Source organism: Anas platyrhynchos, chromosome 15, assembly GCF_047663525.1.
Source record: "Anas platyrhynchos isolate ZD024472 breed Pekin duck chromosome 15, IASCAAS_PekinDuck_T2T, whole genome shotgun sequence".
NCBI classification, from domain to species: domain Eukaryota; kingdom Metazoa; phylum Chordata; class Aves; order Anseriformes; family Anatidae; genus Anas; species Anas platyrhynchos.
This window is the reverse complement of record NC_092601.1, coordinates 14487945-14511961: the sequence shown is the minus strand read 5'-3', so window position 1 is coordinate 14511961 and position 24017 is coordinate 14487945. Positions and strand designations below refer to the sequence as shown.

At 48.7% G+C, this 24017-nt stretch overlaps 1 long non-coding RNA gene across 5 annotated transcripts in view; it reads left to right on the top strand.

The window, feature by feature from the left end:
- Positions 1–20810, top strand: part of LOC106017268 (uncharacterized) — a 30031-nt gene extending 9221 nt beyond the window's left edge. Inside the window, exons 2-4 of one of the 5 annotated variants that reach the window (XR_011803551.1) lie at positions 110–216; positions 761–2565; positions 4577–20810. This is a non-coding gene — a long non-coding RNA (uncharacterized lncRNA). Of the gene's footprint in view, positions 1–109; positions 217–760 lie in introns of all 5 variants that reach the window. The other 4 variants (XR_005269583.2, XR_011803550.1, XR_005269582.2 and 1 more) reach the window with 4 other exon arrangements.
- The last annotated feature ends 3207 nt before the right edge of the window (positions 20811–24017 follow it).

Here is a 24017-nt window from a genome sequence, read left to right as displayed (position 1 = left end):
CACTTGTAGGGCCTGAGCTGACACTGCAATGGAATGATGTGCAGGTCTAAGTACTGGGGTGATGACTTCTTTTCTCCCATGTCCTTCATGCATCTCTCCCTCTCCACAGCATCGCTGCAAGGTGCGTTTGGACAAGACAAAGACCTCTGTTGGATAAGGAGCATCCATGTTCCTTGCAATAGGGTTGTATGTGAGCAGGGATGGTAGCAGGCAGAGGTGAGTGCTTTCTGCCTAAGCTGAAACAAATGGACCTCCTGGAGCCTCCTTCCATTGTGAAGGAGGTGCTGGCTTGGCCTCCAAAAGAGCCAGGCTGGGAATTACTTGAAACATGAACTCACCGGAGATTTGACTCCAAAACTGCTGCGCCTGTCTCTTCTGGCACCATTGTATAGTTGCCCAGCACCAAATGCTCAATTATAGACAAAATTGAATTTACAATTTGCTTTTGGGCAATGTGTAAATTGGCCCTTCATTGATTATTAATGAAGTGCTAATTGCTCTTTGCAACCAATTTTTATGCAAATGCTATTAGTGCTATTTGCACAATCCTGCAATTTACAGTTTTACATTTGCAGTGGCCTGGTGAAAAGATGCGAAAAGATGACAGCTTGTCCTAAAAGAAAACAAGAAGGGGAGGGGGGGGACAATGGCAAAACTTGCAAAACTTGGAGTAGCAAAATAACACAATTAGGAACGAGAAAACGTTTTATAAAAAAAAAACAACAACGAATAAACAAACCCTCTCTATTGATTGTTACAGATTCAGCGTTGACAGGGGTTGTTCTGAATGTAACAGGATCCCGTGGCAGATGTAAACCAGACTGAAGGCACTCGCCGTGTGTTTCGCCGAGGAGGTCAGCCTATGAATTTCCCTGTGAAAACATCGAGGCGAGGCTGCCAGCGTTACCCGTTGCAGAGCTGGGTGCTGTTTGTGGTGACAAGTGATGCCACTTCAGTTTGGGAACGGAGCGTGGGCAGCTGCTGAAATGTTTTGGTGCAGAGCTTTTTTGGCTGAGCTTCTCATGAGGAGTATGAAATGGTGGAGTGTGAAATCAGGCTGAGCTCCAGGCTGTCCCTGACTGTCCCCCCTCCATCAGTGAACTGCGCTGATAGCATCTGAGGGACCAGAGTGGCCTCACCTCCTGCCAGGTGATGGGTGGGACAGGGCTTGCGGAGTCCCTAAGACACATTTGTGTTTTTTAATGTGGGTAGGGGCAGGCAGCGGTCACCAGGAGCCAAGGGAGCGACAGGCAGCCCCTGTGCAATGGGATAATGGGTGCGTGGGGACGGAGGCTGAAAGCAAAACCAGCACAGGGAGCCTTGAGCAGGGCACAGCTGAGGTGGGTGCCAGCCTGGGGCTGTGTGTACTGCGGAGAGCAAGGTAACGGGAGAGTTTGTTGATGGCTGTTTTTTCTGTTTTATTTTTGCTCTTAGTGCTTTGAGCAGAAAGGTGCTGTATCTGCCTGCATGCCTCTGTTCCTGCAGCCAGGGATCCCATTTATTTGTGGGTCAGAGCAGTGCACCAGGAGCTGCTGCCGAGCTCCTCAGCCAGTTAATGTATTTCGCTGGGACAAGCCCAGGAAGGGAAGAGGTCCGGGTTATGCTAGTTTCCATCCCATTCTTGTGTCACACCCAATTTTCCCCAGCAATAACTTAAAGTTTTCTTTCCAGAGCCTCGAGGATAGCACCAGCCCTGCCAGCCAGCCGTGCCTTTGGCTCTCGGAGGATTGCTGCCCAGCTCTGCTCTGCCCACCTGGCAGCAAGCAGCGGGTGCTGCTTTGGGATACCCCACCGCTGCTGCAGCCCCCTGGGCTCTCTCTTCAGGCAGAAATGTTGCTGCAGCCTCAGGGATCGCTGCTGGCTGCCTGGCTGCTGTAAGGCCCGGCACGGACACAGCGTGGCACTCTTTTCCAGAGCACGGCGCCCAGCGCCCATGGGAGCCCATGGGCGTCCCCGTCCCCACCAGCAGCCGCAGCCGCAGCCACCCCGGGGCTCACCCAGCCCCGCTCACCCCCTGCACACCCCACTCAAGCCCCCCCAGCTGATTTATCTCCTCCAAAGCTGGTGCCTTGCTGAGTATTTTAGCTCCGGCCGGCAGCCACCCGAGCAGTGCCAGGGGTTTGCCTTGGGGAAGTGCTCGGAGGATGCTCGGAGTGAGTATCAGGATGTGTGCATCGATAAACCACGAGTGTTTTGGAGACAGAGCTGCCAGAAAACAGTTTCCAGAGGGGTAAAATCTTCATTTCTAATCCTGGGAGAACTGTGAGGATGTGTCTTGGAGGTGGTGTCAGTTTGCCTTGTTTTGGGGGGATATAACCTGCTCTTTCAGAGGGGATGTGGCCCTAATCTGGATGTGGACCCCCAAGTGACAGCTGAAGGACCAGGAGGTGGGACTGCACCGGGGGCAGGATCCATGCAGCCACCCCCTCCAGGAAACACCACCTGGGGAAAGCCTGCCTCATGCCCAGGGAGAAGAGATTTCTTAGCCTAGAAAACCCCGAGGAGCTGGGCTGGGCTTGGCCCCAGGTGGCTGGTGACGTTGGACAAGTCTCGTGGTGCTTTCAGGTGGGTCCTACAACACTCACAGCCCCCCAGGAGTGATGCCATGGGTGCAAGCAGCCTGCACGCAACCCCACTGGGACCCCCCCCAAAAAGCAGACGTCAGCAGGGCTCCGGAGCACGAGGGATGCAGCTCCCATTTAAATAATTGTTGCCAGGGTTTCGGCGGTGACTCATAGTCTCCGAGACAGGATCCCTTGTTAGCAGGGGACTATCTGGGGAACACCCTCCCCGTGTTGCCAAGGCACCTCGACCAGAGGGACCTGCACCTCCTTCTGCTCCTTCATTTGTTTTCCAAAACACTCGCCCCAGTGCAGTCGGGGTGCACGTGTGTAAGGGAGAGCTGTGTGCACCCCAAAAGAGCCCTGCTCTGCAGCAGCAGTGGGGCTCCCATGTCTATGGTTTGTTTTAAGAGATAGGAGAGGCTGAGAAAGATCTGCACTCAGATATTTTGCTGGGCCAAAATTCTTGGGGATCAGTCTGGCTTCTTTGCCAGCAGGGTGTCACCAACATCCCGAAGTCCCAGCACAGCAAACTGTCCTTGGCCAGGTGGGCACCTTGAGGAAGGACAAACTTGGGATGCTGAGACAGGAGGGGAGCAAACTCACTCAAAGCTATTTTAGCTTTCAAATTCCCTCCAGGCTTAAAGCATGCTTTAATCTTTGGGATTTTCTTCTGTTTTCTTTCCAACATCTGGTTTGGAAAGCTCTTTTTCCAGCGGAATAGGAACAGAGCTGTGCTTTCCCCTACACCTTGGCATTGGCTGCCTGCCATCAGTGGTGGCAGCTCTCCCCAGCCCGAGACCCACATCCCAGGGAGGGTCTGCCAAAGAGGAGGTTTGCCTTTCTGCTGAGATACCACAGGTTTTCCTGCCTTTGGGTTGGCACTGCTTGTCCACGCTGAGCAGGGAGGGATCTGCTCCATCACCCGCCTTGAGCTGCCTCCCTGTGCCCCGCCAGCCCCAGTGACGTTGGGGATGGACTTGCTCAACTCAGTTCATCCTCAGCCTCCAGACAGCACGGGGAGGCCCAGAAGGCAGAGAGAAAATCTCCACTCCATACAACAGCACGTCCCTCCTTGTGCTGCTGGGTTTTGCTGTCCCTAACAAAGTCCCTCCCTCCAACGGCAGACAAAGCCCAGGGAAGAAATAGTGGGACTTATTTTCTGGGGCCAGAGTCCTAGCGGGACCTCATTTTAAATCACCTAAATTTGAGGAATATGTATTTTAAATATGATGCTATAAAAACGTTGTAAATATTTAATTTTATTTTTATTAAATACTAAATTGATGATGGCTGACACTTTATTAAAGTGTCAAAGTGAGTGTTCCTACATTCTAATTACTTATTCTAACAAGGAGGCAGCCTCGTCAGGAGCTGCGCGCGCCGACGTGCGCAGGCGAGGGGCGCTCCCGTTAAGTAACACCTATTAAACTATCATTTGCACCTAGAGGCATCTCATTAATATCTCAACTGGTGAGACTGCGCTGCCAGTGCCTACCTGACCCGGGGCATTGACAGGAGAAATGGCTCCAGGAGGCCTTTCCTCACTCCAGGCTCTCCTGTACAAATAATTCCTATAAAATTAATAACGACTATTCCACTTAATTGAATTCCTGATAAATGAAGATTCTCCCAAGCCCCGTTATATGCATCCAGGAGATGCAGGAGGGCTGCTGCACTACAGTCTGGGGAAAGTTTTGTCCTTCTCTCTCCTCCCTGCTTTCTTTGTCTCTCCATGCCTCTTCCCACCCTCTCCAGCCGCTCCCTCCCTGTTGTCCTTCACCTTCTCCTCCCATACCTGTCTGCTCTTTTCTGCAGCACTTTCCCTTCTGTCTCTCCACGTGAATCCCTCCTACTTCTCTGCCTCTGCCTGGATCTATCTTTACAGTATCTCCATCATTTAGCTTCCTTCTCTAAACTTCTCCTACATTTCTCTCTTCCCCCTCCATCTTTCTTGCCCTTCCTTCCACCTTCCATTTTGGTTTTTGTCTCACCATCTGAGCCATTTTTCTCAGGTTTCCTTTCAAGCCCTGATCCTGTCATTATAGAGGAATCTTCTCCCTGCTGTGAGACCTCTGTTGGATGGGGACGAGGCAGTGCATCTCCAGATCTGTCCGGTCACCGAGGAGATACATCCTCCCTCAAAGAGGAGATGGCCATCACCAAAACATCTCATGGAACATGCAGGCCTCCTTTCATCCCATCTTCCCCCATGGACAGAGAGACAACTGTGTAAGTAGAGGTACCTGTCCTCAAGACGTGGTCAATACAGTCACCACTTGGCTGCCAAATCATTACAAGAGAGGTAATGGGGTTCTGCAAGGGACATTTTGCAGTCTGAGGGGGTTTTTGTTGCCGTTGTTGAACTGCAGGGCTGTCTTTAATCTCATTTCCTCTGCTCCTGGCAGTAAGGGCGCTGTCTTTTTGCTGTTATCCTCCACAGGTGCACTACTGGGGTTTGGCTGTTGGGGATTGCTTTTTGTCATTCCTGTAATAAATGCAAAAATACTCACTAAAAAATTCCATTCTATTTTTATTTCATTCCAATTAGGAAAACAAACTAGAAACTACACTTAGTATTAAAAACACCAACTCAGGATTCAAAGCAAGCAACTTAAAAATAAATAAATACATAATGGAAAAAAATATCATTAAATAACACATGAATAACAAGTAATGGGATTTTAATCTTCTTGCTAGGAGAGGCTACTTCTTCAGCACTAAAGGTGACTCACAAGCAGCATCACTCCAGGAAAGTTAAAAATGATAATTCAGTAAGACTCAAGGATTATGTGGGACTCGAGGAGGGCTAAACCAGCCTTTTGCAGGGGGCTGTCTCCTAGTGATGAATGAATCTGGAAAACCTGGTCAGTTCAGAGCTGATGAAAAATAAAACACCATCACCTCTTTGTGAGCACCCAGGTAGGCTGGAAGTCAGTGCCCCACGGTGCCATGAAGTCTGAGAACTGAACAGGGTTCAAGAGGTTCAGCATTTGTGTGGATAGCTACATCCCAAATTGTAGGAATCAATATTAAAATAGAAAGAACAAACAAAATAACACCACCCTCTGAAGATGTCTGGAGAGTATCTCTGGGTGCCTGTACCAGCACTTGCCTAACCCTCTGTTGTCAAAATTAGGAAGAAACTTCCTGCAGTGCCAAGGTACTCCCAAAATGTGGTTTCTTGCAGCAGCTTCTGGGGCATCCAGTGGTAGAGCTGAGACCTCTGGGGCACCTGGAAATGGGGCTGTAGTGTCCAGTTTGCACTTGAGCGGTGCATTTCTGTTCGTGCATACATCTGTGGGGGCTTCCAGAACAAAGTGAGAGAGGTGGAGGTGGGAGAAGAACAGAGTAAGGCAGAGGAGAAGACTGGTCTTGCAGTGTCAGTGGAAAAGCCAGTGAGGAGGATGGAGCAGACCTGAAAGGAAGAAGAAATAGGTGGAAGAGGAGGAAGGATTTCTCTAAGGAGTGGTAGGATTTTAAAGGCCAGTGCTAGATGAATTTCATCAATGAAATCCAACAGCAGTTACTCAGGGAAATACTTTTGAATATCTTGAACAAAGTTGGTGCTTGATATGGGGATGGTGGGTGAGCTACGAAACCAGAAATAGGCAAATATGAACTTTGAGGGAGAGGTGCAGGGAAAGAGCTGGGAAAAAAAATGTGTAAGCAAAAGAGAGCACTTAGGGGTACTGGTCTACACAAACAGTGTGTGTAGGGTGCTTGTCACATTTTTCTCTGAAACAGGTGACAACAAAAAGCTGTGGAAACTCAAAGAGGACGTACCTGCCGGTGGGTTTCCTTCAAGTGCAGAAAGGGACAAGTGGCAGGAGCAGGTACTGCTGGCCCACAGGCACAACGCTGCCCTCCCCATCCCATGGCTAGTCATTGACAGGCATATAATTTAATGTAGAATTTGGCCTTTCTTACATATGTCATTACTTATTCTATTTTTGTTTTGATTTTAATTCATCCGTTTGTGTGCATTTTAGGTGCTTCATCTGCCTGTGGTGCCTGGTGTCCCAGGTCAGAGGGAGGAGAGCACTGTTCCCCTGCTGCAGGGAATGGGCAAGTTGTGGGTGCATGAGTTTTGTATGGAGAGAGGGCCATGAAATGGTGTTGAATATGGGAACACCTTGTAATATTTCTACAACTGCTTTGCCTGCCTTGGTTCACCCTCCCTTTCCCTCCACCATGCCTCTTCCATTCTCTGCTTGCAGAATCTGGCTCTTTATATTTAAAGACTTTTTGGGAGACCATCCTGCCCACCCCTGGTGCAGGGTTACAGCTGGCCAAGAGGCTAAGGGGGGCTTCAGCGTGTCCCTTGGCTGGGGTGCTGGGGCACAGGGTGCGGGACAGGGTGCCACAGCACCCGCCGGTGAGCATCCCCATCCTCCTCACTTGGTGGTGAATGGGGCAGGCTGGTCGGAGGTACAGCTGCCCGGCTTCAGCTTAGTGTTTATTTTCCAGGCTGAAAGGAAGCTTGTGATCCCAAAGCCCTTCTGTGTTTAGCCAGACCTCTCATTCACTTGCAGAGGAAACCCATGTCAGCCGCTCCCCTTTGTCTCCCCTGAGCTATTGCTTTGAATCTGAAAGGATTGGGTGCAGATTTCAAGGGATGTTCAGACAAAGGCTGTTTGAACAGCACTTGTGTAAATAATCCATGAAAAACTCTTTGAATAACCTCAATGAAATTTTCTCTGAATTTGCTATTCTTTTTCCACGGCAGCAGAAAGAAGTGGAAGTGAGGGAAGGGAGGAGAGGCGGAGGAAAGGAGAGAGAGCGGGAGGAAGGGGGTGGGAGAAGGACCCACACTTTTTTCTCTCTGCCAACTTCACTGAATGCCAAGAAGTAGCTTGGCTTAAAAAAAATCTCTTTGTTATTTTCACAGCTTTAGGAATAATCTCATACGGGACCTCCGCGTCCTCAAACTTCTCCGTACATTAAATGTAAGGGGACACCCTTGTATTTAACGCAGCAAGGGTAATGTCGAGCCAGTTAATTATTAGCCGTATGGTTTAATGTTCACTTGCTGTACATATGTACGAAACAATTCCCCTTTAGCATGTCGTTTAGTTTGCATTAAAATGGAGATAATTGTTTTGATGCCAAATGGTCCCGTTCCCCCCTCTTCCCCCTCCCCAGTGCTCTTCATACAGTTTATACAAATTACATCCTTAAACAAGAGGGACAAAAACTGCTTTGATTTGGTTTCTTTTGAAGATATCTACATAGAATCCTGCACGTTGGTGGCTGGGGACACCTCCACTGAGGGGTCGCGGGTTTTGGCCTGGGATGTGTGGGGTCCCCCCTGGCGCACCCCAGGATGGGGATGGGGATAGGGACAGGAATGGGGATAGGGATGGGGATGGGGAGGTTGCTCCTGCACGAGGAAGGGCTCTGGGTGCTTTGGGGGCTCGCAGTGTTTTCGGGAGCCGGTTCTTTGGATGTCCAGGAGATGGAGCAGTGTTTCTGTGGCCTCTGCCGCCGGTGCCCCTAACGAGCCAGTCTGTCTGAACTCGGAATGAATTTTGTTCCCTTTTCATCACTCTCTGATGTCCAGCTGCTCCTGTCAACACCTTCTTATAGCATGTAATTCATCGCTCAGACTGACAGCTGGGGCCGTGGGCCTGGGACCAGCTCCTCCTGCCATCGGCTGCACCCAGAGAGGGTCCCTGCCCTGTGCGAGGGCTTCCCTCACCCCCCTCCTGCACCTGGGGCTCATGAACTCTCCGAAGGATTCCCGAGACAAAACCAGGAGCAGCCCGGCTCGCTGGGGAGCCTCTGCGGGAGGCTGGGGGAGAATACCTCCCTCCCAGGCCCCCTGGGGCTGGAGGAGGCTAATGAGAAGGCAGGGAGGTGGCTGAGGCCTTGCAGGCTGCTCCCCGCAGGGCGGCGGTGCTGCCTGAGCCGTGGCACCCCGTCCCTCTTTCCCTGGGTTTGGGCTCGTTCTGGCTGTGGGATGAAACCAGAGCAACCTCCTGCCCAGATTTCTGGGTTTACTACCCGAAAACAAGCACTGCCTGTTGCCCCAAGCCACCCCCAAAATGCACCTAGCAGGGCTTGCTGATGCCACAGTGCACAAAAGCACGCAACTGCCGTACAACACCTAATTCCTCTGGTGCCAACCCCCTGCCCAAACCCCCTCTTCCCTTCTGTCTACCAGCCAGTTTCTAATAATTATCCTTTAACTCAGCACTTCTGCCTTCAATTCTCCTCCTGCACCTTCCTGTCTCCCTATAATTTATTCTATATTTCACCCATTTCTTGTCCTCATTTATAATTCTTCTTTATTTTATTACTTTGCATAATTTCCTTTTAGGATTTGTCATAAAATAAATTCTGCCACCTCGGTCTTCTCATTTCTGCTCTCAAGTGTCAGCACGCGCTCTCCTGCAGCGGCTCCTGACGCCTTCCCGGCCCCGATGCTGCAGCTACCCCAACCCTGGGGAACCTGGAAGGGACCCCGGTTTCAGAAGGGCCTTTCCAAATGAATCAAAGCCCTGAATGGTCTCTGGAAAGGTGAGAGTGTAGGTAACTTCAGGGTGAATCTCCAACCAGTTTTTTTTCTGTGGTGAAATTCTGGCATGTGTGGAATCAGCACTGCAAGATTGCCCAAATCTGAGTTAAAAACACCGATGAGTGAATGAAGAAGCGGAGGAGAAAAGCTGCTGGTGTACCTGATGTGGTCCATTTTGGCCATATCGATGCATTTCCCATTCTCTTCACTCTCCAATCTGCCCTGGGAGGTTGGAAAGCAGGTGGGGAAACTGAGGCATGAAGCTCTAATCCAGGTCCTTTGAGGCTCTTAGATACCTGGCTCCCTTTAAAACCAACAGGAATGAAACATCTGACGTTTTTGATGGTGTGAGTCCAAGTCAAGCGTTCAGAGTCACACAGGACACTTGCAGAAATGTGATACAGAAAAATGAATGAGAATTTCCTGTGATTCATCCCAGAACCTGAAAACCTGAATCTTTACCTGAAAGGTGGCCTGGCAGGAGGGAGATCCAAGCACTTGGAGGAGCTGCACCACACCTCAGTACACCCCATCACCCAGGAAAATAAAAACTATCCATGGGGAGCTGGAGTCCAAACAGTGTTGTCTGCTGTTACGTCTCCTGGAGCAGCAGGTGGACCTGGTGCTTTCAGGGTGCAGCCATGGGAGCATGAACAACTTCAATGCAGAGTCAAGAATTTAGGAAAAGTGTAAGAATCCCGATTCCTATAGCGGTTCAAAGCAATCAAATCCCAGCCCTGGTAATGTCCTCCCTTCCTGAAAGCCCCATTTCCCCTGTGGAAACAAGGAGGTCCCACTCCTGCACACAGCTGGAGCAGAGTTTTGGGCCATGCCCAGAGGAGGCTCTGCAGGGAACCAGGAGGCTGCGGTTCATTTCATTTTTATGTAAGAGTCCTGATTGGAGAAAATAGAAATGAATGAAAGCATCCTCTCTGTGCCCAAAATTTGTCATGGTTTCTCCAGCTGCAGGCATCTTACCTAGTTTGAAAATTTTCAGGTTATGACATAGTCTGGTAAGGTCTGCGAACCCTTTTGAGGGATATTTTTTGAATGAATCCAGGCCAAAAGATGGCTTTGTGTGTGAAAACCACATGGTCTCATTTGCCATTCCTTTGATTTTAAGATTCACTTGGATTTGAAGTTCAAAGTGAGACCTGTGAAAACAAACCCTCAGACAGCTTGGGATAGACAGCATCCTCCTGGTTCCTTGTGCTGGAAGAAAACCTCCAGCTTCATCTTCCCAACGCGTTTTGTTTTGTTTTGTTTTGTGTGTGTGTGTTGTGGTTTTTTTTTCTAATATGGAGAAATCCCTGTGTGGTTTGGGTTTGCGAGAAGGATTTTCCCTTCATGCGCTGCCACAACAACTGAGATCAGCTGAGGCACTCAAGTGAACGGATCCTGGATGTAATTGTCTGAGGGCCAGCGGCCAGGTTTTGTCAGAAGAGGGTCCGGTTGGCCGGCTTTCAGTCCCACCTCTGCCTTGACAGAGCCTGTCTCCTTTAATCATTAGAGTTCAGTGCACGGCTTTTGCCTGGCACGAGTTGGGATTTCATTTGTTTTGGAGGAAGATTGCTTCTTTTGTTAGTTGAGGTCTTTTGGTTCCAGTTGTGTAAACTGGGACGAAGCGATCCCATTGGCTCCGAGCAGCTTACGGCCGGGGGAAGTCTGGCCCGCTATTCACTTTTGGGGGTTGGTTTTAAATCTTAGAAACACCATTCTTGTGCCTATGGAAGCATTCTTGCGTCTGTAATGAGGCACGTTTTATGAATTGAGAACAAAATGAATGTGTGTTTCTCCCAAACTCGGAGCAGTCAACACAAACTCAGCAGCACAAACTGAGTTCACGAGTTTCTGGATTTATTCCGATGAAAGTGAATGTTGCGTTATTACAGCCTTGCAAAACTCCAGTTAATTTACGGTGGTGTAAAATCCATTTTTTTAATGACTGTGACACTGCCAAAATCTTTGCAGATGCAGAAACAGCTTCGCAGGAGAATTTCAATCTAACATCAACAGGAGATTTGGAAGATGAATTGTGCAAGGGTCTCCTTCCTCCAAAGATGCTGCTTTGTTTTGCTTTTTAGCATTTGGTCTGGCTCTAATATTGTCTGTTTTATGATGTTTTAATTATTGTTGTTTATTTATTATAATCATATTTTAATTGTTTGTGTAGTGCCTTGAGTGCCTTGGCAGGGGGGCACATTATAAATTAAATTATTATTAAAAAGTTGTTATTATGTGTACCTACTCCAAACTGAGCTAGAGCAGGGAATGCATTCAACTGCCTGGAATTAATTTACCCCTTTTATTTTCCTTTGTCTTCTCTCTACTCAAGAGCATAGTTCAAAGGGTTGGAGAGAGAAAATGAGGTTTCTCTGCTGCCTCCTGGGGCTGGGTGAGATGAGGGGAGCTCTGCTCTTGGCTCCCTTGGGTGCTGGGGATGAAGTTAGGGAAACGATGTGCTCTGTGGGCAAGGCAGGGAGGGCAGTTATTTTCTAAAGCTTTTCTGCCTCTTCCCCCTCCTAGAGAGCAGGTTGCTGGAAAAGGCTGGTTGATATTTGCTGCATTATAGCAGGATTCGCTAACTGTTAAGCTAAAAGGGGGCTGTCATGTGTGCTCGTGGTGTGCTTGCAGGGAAGGAAGGGGCTGCCAGCTCCGGTGGCCAGGTGAGGATGGCAGGGAGGATGAGGATGGCTCCCGTCCAAGCCCTGCTTCTCGTGTCCTGACCTTTCTGGTTTGCTGCAGATGTCACCGTGCCCACCAGCAGGGTCCCCAGCAGCCCGGAGAAATCCCAGCTGGGGAGGCCGCAGCTCTCAGGATGGCAGCCAAGGACTCAGCCATCCTTTCCCATTGCTGCTGCACCAGGTAGAGGCCACAGCTCCTCCACTTCTGCTCTGACCTCAGAGGGGTTTCCATTGACCAGTGATTTTCTCAAGGCTGGTGACAGGGAGGACACAGCAAAACACCCTCACCCCAGGACCAAATAGGTCCCTTTTGGGATGAAGCCAGTGGAGAGACAGATTCCCTCCAGTTTATTCTCATTTACCACCCACAGGTTTTGCCCTGTCCCAACGCAGCCTGGCTATTGGTGTTGCAGCACAAGCAGGTAACCCTCCCCTGGGACAACCAGCTCTGGCAGGACTGGGACCCAGATCAAAGGTCACCAGATGTTCAGACTAACTGGTCCACCAAGGCTCCCCGCCCATGGAAGAGAAGGATTTTTCCCTCCCTCAGACCTCCTCCCCACTTGCCCGGAGGCTCAGGTATGGACTATGGATCATTCTCCAGGAATAATCACCCTGCTGCTCCTCACAGACGTGCTGCAGGGATGCTAGAGCTGGGGAGGCGCTCAGTGTTATGATGATGGGAGCCACACAAACACGTTGATGGCTGAGTGATAATGTGAAGGTCCCTGCTACGTTAGCTGTCAGTTTGCTAACGAATATTAAGAGACAGATGTCATATGAGCATCTCTACACTTTGGAGCTGGTGGCAAACTTCACACCTCCAGCTCTCCTAATAAGACAGTATTTCATCCGGCAGTACCCCACTCAAAATGCTCATTATAGCTAGGCTGATAAGTACTCAGATCTCATTATTTATCTATATGCTTTATTTTGAATAGATAATTGAAAAAAAAAATACTTAAAAGGGCAGCAATATAGTCCTAACATTTAGGAATAAAACTGTGATTTTGATTTATTCCAGTTCGTGGGCCCCTGAACAAAGTTTTCCAGCAGAGGCCCCAACTTCTTTGTGCTTGCTCTGGAGCATAAAGATCTTGCTTTATTTCACGGCCTTCTACAGACCTCAGTTCACAACCCGCAGGAGTCTGGAGGCCACAGTTTGGAAACCACAGGGATGGAGAGAAATGGTTTTGGTGCCTGCTTTGGGCACTGCTGTTCAGCCTCTGATCTCCTTCCTCCAGGAGGAGAGAGCTCCCTGGGGAGCCCCAGCCGGGGCTCAGCTGCTGCCCTTCTCCACATGCACTCCCTCGTCTGCATCCCCCTTGATGGGGAGGGAGCTGCCATCGCCCCCGTCCCTCCACAAAGCCCTCGTAATCCTGCACCCGGGGGCCATTTAGCCCTGTCTGCCTGGTTTGTGGCTCAGCATTGAAGGGTCCTAATTTGGTGTCATGTACACAGTGGGCACAGGGGCAGGGCAGGTCTCCCAAGGGCTGTGGTCGCCTCCTGATTTTATGCCAGCAGAAATGTTGAGCCTTTTCCCGTCCCTGCCCCTCCAGTCCCCAATGTGGAGGCAAAAATAAAAGACTGGGAAAGGGTATTTGAACCCAACACCATCAGCTGTGTTGTTATTGTGCATCTGTTTTCTTCCTCTCGACATCCAGGCTTAAGGTTTTAACATTATTTTGTTTGTTCATGGTCATTATGTAATTGATGCTTATGTGGCTTCAACACTTTGAGCTCGTCTGACTTTCTGGTTCTGTAATAGGGCAAGTAACCCTGTACCTGGATAAAATTAGCTTTAGACTCTCTACACTATGTGCTATGTATTTTCATGTCTTTACGTCTAAAGAGAACATTTGGGTGCGTTTGGCTTTGAACACGATGCAACTTCCTTTTCTTGCCCTCTGCACCTAACCTTGCTATCGTACCCAGCCCCACTTATCTTGTCTCTGCCCTTCCCACTAATCCACCTCCAGTGGGACTTCTCCCAAGGCTGCAGACCCCCGTGGGCATGGGAAAGGGGTCTTTTTGAAACCATGTGCCCAGAGGTGGGCTCCCTCCACCCACCTGCACCAGCTCCCTCCCCTGCTCACAGCCCTGCACATGCAGGTTTCGGTCCCACGTCCCTCTACCCAGCCCTGCCGCATGGGAGAAGCCACCTCCCACGTGCCATGAGGACTCAGACCTGGAGATTTGCACCTCGAGTCCTTCCATGGATTCTCCTGGATTTATATGAGGGCAGGATGTGGCCTGCAGAGTTTAACAATGGTTGTTAACCTTGACTGTGATCAAATTAGACCGGAGCATGAGCTGGCTGTTGTATTGTGACCTAAGTTGTAAGCTGCTTGGAAAATAATATGCATTCTTTTTCTTTTTTTTTTCTTTTTTTTTTTTTTTTTTTCTTCATATGTGCTCTGGCTTTGTCTGTGCTAGCAAGGGATCGACAGGATAATGGGAATTTCTGACCCAGATGGGCTCCATCCTTTTCTGTCATCAGGCTGGAGCCAGAGGAGCTTTTAGCTGAAAGCAAACGTTTTTCAAGCCCTCTCCATGCTTCTACTCTTCAAATATGTTTGAAAGTGTTTTCCCCAAAGCCTGATGTGTTTGTAACATGTTTCAACTTCAGTGTGACTAAACGCTCGTCTCTTGCAGGTCTGCAGCACAGCTCCTCGTTTGCCTAGCTGAAAACCAAACCTGTACGTGCATTGGGTACTGGAGCTGGGCTGAGGTCCTGGAAGCCATTCCCAGTATGGAAAGGTCCTTTGTGGGTCTCCTTCCAGACAGGAAAGCCCTGGTGGCTGAGATGCTAAAAATAACAAATGTGGCTCCGTGCCTTGAGCAGCAGGGGCCTTGGGTGGGCACAGCCCGGCGTTCGAAGGGTTAAGGAGGCTGTGTCCTTGGTGACATGCAATTTATGATCTTGTGAATCCTTTTTTAATTATTTTGCTGTGACAGAGGTGGAAATATCCAACTTCAAACGACTGGCTTTATTGATATGCTGCTATTTGTGCCTCTGTGGAGGAACAATCCCATAAAAGCAATAAATTAGAAAACCCCTTTTCTCATCAGAGAGAGACAGACTTTCTGGCTGGGAGCGAGAGGCCCGGTGCAAAGGCGTTCCAGCTCCACGAAGGGGCTCCCTGTGATCTGTGCTGAGAAGCCCTCTCCCTCTAGCCGGGCACATTCACGTTTTTCCAGCAGACCCACCGTAAAGCCCCCACCTGCCCGGCTGCTCGTCCCCCCCGAGCCCGGCCAGGCTCGTTGTGCGGGGCCGGAGCTTGGGATTTTTGTCTGCATCCATGGGCACGGGCTTAACAGCTGTAAAACGTTTATGGCCTTGTGGCTGCTCGCATTGGTTGGTTATTTACCATATTTGCACTGAGAGGATGATCAGAAAGCGCATTTTAGGACAGAAAAAAGGGATTTTGAAGTACAATTAACTAATGCTGCTGGAGATGGGCTGGTTGAGGCCAAAACAGCAGTGTTTATCTGCAGACATGAATGACCGCTTCTCACCACGGGGAACGTAACAAAATCCATCTCATGAATCCAGATGAGAGCAAATATGACATTGTATTTTTTTTTTTAAAGTGTAAATAGTTACCCGTAACAAAGATGTGCAGGCCTGGCCACAGGAGTACCCCGGCGCAGCCGTACAAACACCCGCGGTTATGGAAGGATTTCTGCTTCCAGCTGGATTGGCAGGTGCAAGAGCCGAGCCGGGCTCTGCCACATGCAGTGCACATCCCATGGGGTCCGACCCGCTCGTGGCAAGCCCGTTCCCCTCTGTTTAGACAGGCACAGTGAGACGTGGAGAGAAAGGCCTATGGGGCCTGATACTGAGGCCCAGGGACACCCCTGACCAGATCATGAGAGTCCTTGGTTGCATGAAAGCTGCTCAGCCTTGCAGCTTTGGGGCTCTTATTCATTACAGGGAAGCAGCCCTGTGCCCATTAAAGACCCACCTCAGACCAAGCTTCCTGGCTGCCTCTCTTTGCCGTACAAGTGACCTGGTCTGTGGTGCCCCGAGGGATTCGAGGGACTGGCATCCAGCACCCCTGTGCACCATGCAGGTGGGGGGTGAGGACCACTTCTGGTCTGTCCCGGAGGTTTCTGTGCTGGTGCAGGAGTGTGGCTGGGGCAGTAGCAGCAAAGTGGAGATGAGGGCTTGAATCCAGTGCAAAGCTGTCGGTGTGCTCAAGTTATTCTCACAGTGAAAATCCAGGTAAATCACCCCAAACCTTTAATGGATACCAGTCCTGAAGAGGGAGACAGGTCTGGAAGGTGAAGTGCTTTAGGGTTCAAAACAGGACTTATAAAATCCTCAGCCCGGTCCTGCAAAGAAAGGGAGACTTTACCAAGGCAAAGCTCACACATTTCTACCAAAAGTAAAGTACCAGTCCCCAAACCCATCTGTACCAAAGGGGAGGCAGCAGTGTGCCCTGAGCTGGAAACTCTCACTGTGTTAAGAGGATCTGTGAAATCTCTGCTGGTCTTCTGCCGGTGGATATTTCCATCATAGCCAAGACCTTGACTCCTTTCATGGAGGCTGTCCTTCAGTGATGATTTTCACTATCAGCCAGCCTGGACCACCCCATGCCATCCCCTGGAACCACCACAAAGCAGAAGGCAGGGCCTGGTTCTCCCTTGCACCCTGCCATAAGTCAGGAATGCTTTCGCCAAAGTCCCAGGCACTTCACGCACTCTGGAGGTGATATGAGAGAAAGATGAATTAGTCTCTGAGTATTTACCTGCCGTTGATCTAATTCTGAGATGCTGCAGTAAATGGGATATTGCTTTTGACTTACACAGATGCTGGATCAAGCCTACAGCGATTAACATTCAACACCTGTGCTTCAATCAAGCTACTTTTCTGTAGTAATATCATTTATGCTGAAACTTCGTCTCCTTCAGTCACTGATCTTCAGGCTTATCTGCCTTAGCCTGGTGTAAATCCAGGGTAACCCTGTTCTTATTGGAGTTATTCCTGATCAGCGCTGGTTTAAATGAAATCCGGATGTGACCCACAGATGACATCATTTCGGGGCCCTGTAAAGATCAGAGCTGTATCGGGTTCACTGGTATCGATTGCCTCATTTATGCTGACAAGAACAAACAAAGCAAGGTGGTGGAAGATGCTGTTGCGTTTTCATTCATTGACACGGTAAAATCTGAAATGTTTGTTGTTTATAGGACGGGTTTTTATGGGGCTGGGAAGCACCCACCTCCATGCTGGCCCATTCCTGGGGGGTTCTTCTCTGCAACAAATCTGTAAAATCCCCAGGCTTGGCATGTGTTGCACTGGGAGATTGATTGGAGCCAGTCTGATGGAGATCATTTCCCATCGAGGGAGAGAGGGCCTGGGCAGGAAAGCAAACCTGGCCTTGGGAAACTGCAGCTGCTAATGGATGGAGTTTGCCATCTACATGGAAAGCCCATTTTCTGGAGGGGGAGTTATTCCACAGCACCCCAAACCTGCAGCTCAGTGTTTCCCTGGGCTCACACCCCACCATGAATGGTGCCTTTGGGTGGGCTGGGCACCCAACCCAACCCAGAGCATCATCCAAGAGTCCTTTGCTGCTGCTTGGTCCCATCCTGAAGGTCACTGGTGAGGCCAGGCAAGGAGAAGGCAATGTCTGCCACCTCGCTGGTCCTCTGGGGTGTGTTCACACCTCTGACCTTGGGACCCCTTAGGAGCCCATCCCACTAGAGGGCACTGGGAGTCGATTTTCTGTCCCCTCCTTGTAGTTTCTGCTCTTTATTTGAGTTTCTCCTTGCTTAGCGTTCTCCCCACCTCTCCCTCCTCTTTGCTGGCCAGCTCAGACTGTTTAAATTGGAAATTATTTGTATTACTGTCTGTAAATAATAGATGAGGGAGTGAAGTGGAGTTGGTGTCCCTTCCATAAACTCCTCCTCACTTTAATTAGTGCGAAACAGCCTGGTGAGAATGCGAGCTGCCTTGATGCTGGTAATTAAAATTGAAACCACTGAAAAGCTGCTCTATTTTTTATCGGAGCTGCTGTTCGGAGCCGGGAGCCTGCGGACGGCTCTGCAGTAAAGAGTGATAATGAAGGTGTGAATTCCCGGGGGGAGGAGGGGCAGCTGTAGCGATGGCTGAACTTACACCAGATGAAAATGCAGGAGCAATTAGAGGTGGCTGTGTACAAGCTGGGCATCGGAGATTAGTTGGCACCTTGGGAACGTGGCAGGGAGGGACGGGGAAGGGGGAGGGATTTTTTTTTCCATTTTGAAAAAATTTATTAACAAAAAAAAAGGGGATGGGGGTGGAGGTTGGCAACTTAAAATAAAGGCAGACCTGTGCAGTGTCCTTGGCTGGCTGCTGCTGGCCTGCCTGAGAGAGGGATGGAGGGAAGGTGGAGGATAAAAGTGGCTGCAGAGCACATAGGGTGGGCAGGAGGCAATGGGTCCTCTGGCCTGGGGGCACGCTGGGTTTTGTTGGCAGCAAAGGCATGGCCTTGCCACAGCCCCTGGGTGTGCTGCCCCTAAATGTGGGCTCTGTGTGTGTGAATTGGTCTGCGCGTCCTTGCTCCTGCCCACGGGACTGATCCAAAGCTATCTGCTGTCCATTGAACCTTTCCTCCCACCCGCAGTCAGGTGTTGGATCAGAGCTGGAGAATGCTGACTGTTAACACAGGCATCTGACAGCGTCACTGCTGTGACAGGAGATGGAAGAGCACAAGCAGAGGCCTTTGTTACTGCTAACCAAGGAGGGGTTCGGGAAGGGCTGCTCCAAGTAATCAGGCCTTGTTATTAATTGCTTCCTGCCCTGGTGCATCCATCCTAGTGTGGCCTTCACTGCACCACTGATAGTCCGTTCGGCAGCAGGAAAGGTGTCAGTTAATACAATGCACTTGGTCAGAGCTGTGAGCCTGCAAAACCTTCTTCTGTCTACAGCCACCTCGGAGGAAAACACTCCCTGTGAAGGAGAGCACGTGAGATGGGCACCTCTGCCCAGGAGGCAGCTCGCTCCACCCTGCTCGTTAGCTGCCCAGGGTGGAATTAGTCCTGGCCCTGGGGATCACCCGAATGTGCCAAACTGTCTTAATTTAGATGGAGGAGAAGTTCTGGAGAAAGGAGGTTAAAGAGGCTGTAAAGAGAGCTTCCACTTCAGGCTGTGACACCGTCCTCCTTGTGGCCTTGGTTTCAGAAGTAGGAGAAGCCAAGACTTCCTGTAGGAATTTTCAGTGTTAGAATAAAAAGCCAAAAATTGAAACCTGACTATGAAAGGAACAGTCTTAATTTATCTTGTTTTATCAGGTTTACTACATGAGGTTTAAATACTCTGTATATTGTGATCTTATAACCAAAAAATTGAAAAACGGTTGCTTAATTTGAAACACACACTTGCACCTTACCAGAACAAAGGATTCTGACCAGTTTTCACCAAAAAATCCAGTGCACTGGTTATTCCTTGAAAACTCCATTTTATTTTGTGGAATTAGCATTTTCTGGCAAAAGACTATCCAATTCTTGTACTCAGCTCTGATATATTTCTTTATCATTGATTCACAGTAACAAAATGTTTTTATACTTTACATTAAATCATTTGATCTCCTGATGAAAGACTCTGAGGGGAGACCAAGGGCAAAAGAAGGAGGTGAGCTGAGATGCCCACGGGAGGTGCTTTGATGTTTTTGTTTGTTTTTAGTTAATATGATATTTAGTTAATGATATTCTCAGGAACACGTTGATCCAGGTATAATGGACTGTCCACAATGCCAATGAATGCTCTAGCATATTAGTGAGGTCTCAGTAATTCATATTTATCTCCTGTGTCTGCTCTACCTGTGAGTTTCCAAGGTTTCTCCGTGACTTCATTTGTAAGGTATGCACATCCCTCGGAGAGACCTCCCTAAGCTCTCCAGAGTTTATAAAGTCTGGCAATTTATAAACTCTGGAGATGGACAAGTGTAAATTCATGTGGGGCTCAGAGACTCTGATGAATTGTATTTTTCACTTGTTTGTTGTAATAAGGCTGTTTTATTTCATTATATATATATGTTATATATAGAACTGGACAGGCCTTACAGCTGGATTAAGCATTTGTTCACTGTTGTATATGTTGTTCGACATTATTTTCCCTGTTAATAGGTTCAATTTTCTCACCTGTTAGGCACGATATAAAAATGTGATTGAGCGGATTTCAAAACTAAGAGTGAGTTTACTCAAGTCCATGGGACACAATTATTTAACAACTTGTTTCACACACTGGTCACTGGCTGTTATTTAAATCAAAATAAAGAAAGGACAGGTTTGTATCATCTGAGCCAGCTTTTTTCAAGTATTTAGGACCTGAATGTGTCTTGATGCTTTTCCAAAGAACTTTTTCAAGAGAACAGAGCTGTCAATACGTTAGAAGGAAATAAAATAACTATTTAGAAATGCTTATTTCCTTTACTGGAAGTTAGGAAATTCCCAGGGAAAAAAAAATCTTATTAGGATAGAACTAAGTTAGAAGATAAATTGAAATCCTTTGATTGAAAGTAATGTTATTAAAAAGTTTTAATTATTGAGACAAAATTGTAGGAAAGGCACTCAGAGCTAACATAAAAATGATTGGAAACTGGTAATTAAAACAAAATGCTTGAAAATTAAACATCACAATATATGAAAATGCAAACTCGGATCTGATTCATTGCAGCACTTAAAACCTGGGATTGATGCTGAATTTATGGATGGTTGGTTTGGGTTCTGCAGGTCTGCGTTGGGCAATTGCCGCTGCACTTGGCTGACCAAGAGCATCAGGTTTCACATCCCGTCCCTGTTCTCCCCTTTCCCACTTCTCACTGTCCTCTGTTTAAATTTATATTTTAAAGGAAAGCTTCCTGCTCTCTCAGAGAATACCTGGATGCTAGGTGTTTTTAAGCCACTGCAGCTCCACTCATACAAATCTTTCATGTTTTATTTTGCAATACCAATACAATTATTTTCAGCAGAGAACTGCGTCTCTATGTAGAGCACCAATTTCTGCTCAACAAAGGCTGCTTTCATCTGGGGGTATCCTGTAGATTTCTACACAGACTTCTCCAGAACATGCTCAGGATCTTCCAGGACCAGCTCTTCATTTCCTCAGGAGCCCTTCCAGAAGGCAGTTGGCATCAAAGAGCTCCTGCGGTCAGTGAGCTGATTTTGGGGTCTGTGCACTGCCAGATGCCACAGGGAGCCCTGCACTAGGTGGGAAGTGCCAGCACACCCCTGTTGGCATTTGTGTACCAGGAGAGCCATCACCACTCTGCTAGCCAGAGCCAGACAGGATCCACCCCACCATCCTTTCTTACCAGCATCTTGTTTCTCAAAATCACTCCATTTTCCACATTACTAAGGCAGTGAATGTCACCTTACTGACATCCTTCTGAAGGAAAGACTGCCTCATCCCTGCCTGGGGGACAGCTGGGAGAAATGTCCCCACACAGGGCAGCCCTGGCTCCTCTCTGCCCACTGGGCTCATTCCCAGGAGAGAGCAAGAGCAAGCTTAGACTTGGAAGAAGGTAATTTGAATTGGATGTGAAGTTGTTACTAATTTAATGTTTATCCAATAACAAGGACTTTGCAAAACCCCTTACCTTTTCATGAGCCTCAGGTAACACTGTCAATTCATAATTGCTATGATCCCTTTATCCTGTGGTTTAATAAATAATTTACCTAAATTATTAAAATGAAAATTTCAACATTATTAAAAATTAACCAGGTTAAATGAGCAAACAGTAAATAGTGCTGGGCTTGTCCTGCGTGACAGGAGTCCGCGGCTTTTATTGTCTTTTTCCCAGGCACAGAGGATACGTTCCTCCCCCCGCTCCCTCCCTCCCTGTCTCTACTGTCACTGCTCTGCTCTTGCCTTTCACAAACTCCTCTGCTGCACCCACTCCTTTCCTTGATATTCGTCTTCTTCACAGCCTGTTATTTTGTCCCTGTGTCCTCTTCTGCACTCTTGCTTTGCTCTTCCTTCCCGTGACCTCCATCCCATTGCACCCGTTGTCTGTCTCCTCTCTGCACACGTCATTCTGCACACCCGTGTGGCATGAGATGCCTGGTGGGCCTTTTTGTGCTTTCTCGCCTTGATCAGTGGCTGGCAATCCCCTCTGATGCCAGGAAGGCATAGATCTAGGAGAAAATGTGATCTCCAAAGAGCAGAGAGTTTGTCAGGTCTTCAGGATATGGGCTGCTTCCAGTCATGAAGAATTTATTAAGATCTGACTGCTCTTAAATGATCGCATCTCTGTCATTTTTAATTGAAACATTCAGTTTGCCCAAAATGAAGTGCTCCATCTTTCGTGCTGTGTCTCTTGCCAGATTTTTTTTCTTCTCTGTAATTCCTGCTGAACTGCTCCTTCTGCTATTTTCTGGCATGATTCCTCATTGACTTAAAAGGGTTCTCCCCCAGGCTTCCTCCCACCCATTTTCTCCTTCAACACATGGCAGTCCTGGAAATGGCCTTTCCTCATGCCTGGCATTTTTCACCCGGAGCACTTACTTGCATGAGCATAGGTGTCAAAGCACACAGTGGGTCTTTCCCCACAGACCAGGAGAATTAGGCACACAGCTCTCATTGAGGTTTTGTGGGAGCGCAGTGCCTGCAGGAACACCAGCCAGCCTCCTGGCCCTTTTCCTGGGTGCCCACAACACTACTAAGCATCCCCTGCAGATATCTGGGCACCGACAGGAGGTTGTGGGCAACTTGATGTGTTCTGATAACATTCACGTTTCCTTTCTGCTACTAAGAAACCACAAAGTGAGCAAGGATCCTGGATCTGCACCCGAGATTTAGCTGTGAAGGTTGAGGGTCCCCTGCCTATCCCTTTCTGAGCAGCTCTTGTGTAGTACTCAGCACTGTTACGGCCCTGCTTAGGGTGGGAGGTGAGGAGAAATCCCACCCGCATGCAAAGCAGAGGCGCTGTGAGCTGGGAGGATGGCTCAGCTGGGAGGTTTCCAGGAGGATGTATCCTGAGTGCCTGCTCTTGTGATACAGCCCGGGAGGTGAAGCCCAGAGGGTCCGGTCAAAGTGAAGGCAAATGGATGCACTAAGGCAGCGAGACCCAGAGCCTATAAAGCACGGGGGCTCTGTCCGTGGGGACACGGCCGTTATTGACTGCACCATCACATGGCACGGCCCTTCCCTTCCACAGGCAAGGCTGGTATCTGAATTACTTTGGATTTTAACCACAATTAAAGAGCTAATCAAGGTCAACAGCTCCTTTCAAATACAGTTTAGTACAAAATCCTAATGCAGGAATTACACAAATTGATATTGTCAATATAATGGATCCAAGCCAATTGTTCTAAACAAGGTTGTATCAAGTCTGTGCTCTGTATTAGGTGAGGGCTAATTCTGTCTAGCAGCAGTGGAGGCGAACGGAAAAACAGATACATCAAGTCTTCACAGTTCGGATTTATTACTGAGGTGATTTTTACCCCTCTCAAAGAATTCATTAGTCTAAGAAAACAGTGCAGTTCTGAGGATTTCGTTCGATTCAGGAGGCAGAATGTGTAACATTGAACGCACGCAATGTATTGGTCTGATACACAGGAGATGCAGGGAAGGACCTGCTGAGAGAAAGGATGAGCCTGGAGAATAAATCTAAGCAGCACCCTTTTGTGAAAACACATGGGGACAAAGGACTCTGCTCAGGTATCCAAATGTATTGCACTTCTTGAGGCATCCTAAAGCGTCCAAGAGAGCAGGCATGGCTGCAGATGTGACAAGAGACCAGCAGAAAACCCATGCTCCTCCAGCGTGGCAGGTACTCCAGAGCATCTCTGATGGACCCCACTTTGGTTCCCACTTTTTGCTTCCTCTCCTCATGGGAAATGTGTGGAATGACCCCAGCCCGTGCCCCCACCCTCGGGGCTGCTTTGGGAGGGTGGGAGATGGCCAGCCTTTCCGGGGCCCGTGTGAAAGAAGCTAAATGGGAACATGAAGGTGGTAATAGAGTGGAAGCAGAGCAAGGAGAGCCTTGCTGATGGATTATTAGGCACTGTCAAAGTTTCAGCAGAGTGGAAAACTTGGAGGCTGGAGTGAGTAGTAACCCATGAAAAATCACCTCTTCCTTTTCCTGTTCATGGCAGGGCAGCGTGTCCAGATCAAAGCCGCCCGTCACCGCTCGGCCTCAGCCGCACGATTTACGAGGCACTGGGGCACCAGCCCATTAACAGCCCTGGTAATTCATTGCAAGGGCAACAGGAGGTGTAAATCCCCTCCCCTCCAAACTTACACATTTACCTAATTGTCCC